The following is a 1446-nucleotide window of genomic DNA, read 5'->3' as shown; positions in this document are numbered from 1 at the left end:
AGGCATCCAATGGATCATAGTCCTAAATGTAAAAGATTAAAACACTAAAGGTCCCAGAAGAAAACCTAGAAGAATGTTACAATCCAAGGCAAGCAAGATTTCTTTTAAAAAAAGACACAAAGAGTGGTAACATTTTAAAAATTAAAAAAATTGAGCCTAAATTAAAACTAAGAACTGTTGTTCATCAAAAGACACCATGTAGAGGAGACTGAAAAGGTAAAGAACAGTGTAGAAGACATCAGCAATACATATTCCGACAAAGACCCACTTGGAATATGTAAAGAATTAAAAATTAATAAAACAGAGACAGACAAAAAAATCTTAAATGGTCAAAAAGCCTAGGCAACATGGGGAGACCCTGCCTTGTTATGGTGGCATGCGCCTGTGGTCCCAGCTATAAGAAGGCTGAGGTGGGAGGATGACTTGAGCCTGGGAAGTTGAGACTGCAGTGAGCGGTGATTGAGCCACTGCACTCCAGCATGGGTGACAGAGCAAGACCTTGTCTCAATCAATCAATCAATCAATCAATAGGCAAAAGAATTCAAAAGGTACTTAAAAAAAAGAGGATATTAGTGCTTGCTTCTGCAGCACATATACGAAAACTGGAATGATACAGAGTAGATTAGCATGGCACCTGATCAAGAATGACACACAAATTTGTAAAGCATTCCATATTTTTTGTTTGTAGCTCAAAGGAGAAGTGCTTGAGGGGATGGAAATACCTTATTCTCCATGATGTGCTTATTTCACATTGCATGCCTGTATCAAAACATCTCATGTACCCCACAAACAGATACACCAACTATGTACCTACAAAAATTTTAAAAAATAAAGAGGATATCAAAATGGCCATAAAGTATAAGATTCTCAACATTATTAATCATCAGGATAATGGAAATTAAAATTACAATGATTTGCTACTAGACACACCCTGAATTCATAAAAATGAAAAAAAAAAAAAAAAAAAAAAGACTGGCAGTAACATGTGTTGACTAGGAAGCAGAGCAACTGAACTCTCACACACTTCTGTGACAGTGTTAATTACCACAACCACCATGGAAAGTTGTGTGGCAGCATCTCCTAAATCCACACATCTTAATGCCTTATTACCCAACCATTCTACTTCTGGGAATATGCTCAAAAGAAATGAGTGCTTATACCCACTACTAAAAGATACAAACAAAAATGTTTCTGAGTTTCATTCATAATAAGCAAAAACTGGAAATAGTCTAAGTACCCACCCACAGGAGAATGAATAAATAAATTGTACTACAGTTATACAATGGAATACTAGCTGTAATTAAAAACAAAACAAAACAAAGAAAAATACAGATAAATCTCATAACATAGAGTGAAAAAAGTCTAACTCCAGAAAATTATTCCGTGAAATTTCACTCATATGAAGTTCAAGACAGCCAAAACAAATCTACAGTGATATAAGAATAG

The 1446-nt window shown here is 35.1% G+C and overlaps 1 non-coding gene across 1 annotated transcript; it reads left to right on the top strand.

The window, feature by feature from the left end:
- Positions 1 to 572: 572 nt before the first annotated feature.
- LOC112617944 lies at positions 573 to 679 on the top strand. Its single transcript, XR_003117991.1, has one exon. It is a non-coding gene; the product is annotated as a U6 spliceosomal RNA (small nuclear RNA).
- The last annotated feature ends 767 nt before the right edge of the window (positions 680 to 1446 follow it).

The sequence above is a fragment of the Theropithecus gelada genome, unplaced genomic scaffold (assembly GCF_003255815.1).
Source record: "Theropithecus gelada isolate Dixy unplaced genomic scaffold, Tgel_1.0 HiC_scaffold_6742, whole genome shotgun sequence".
Lineage (NCBI taxonomy): Eukaryota > Metazoa > Chordata > Mammalia > Primates > Cercopithecidae > Theropithecus > Theropithecus gelada.
The sequence above is the reverse complement of the archived record's forward strand: the minus strand, read 5'-3'. Positions and strand labels throughout refer to the sequence as shown.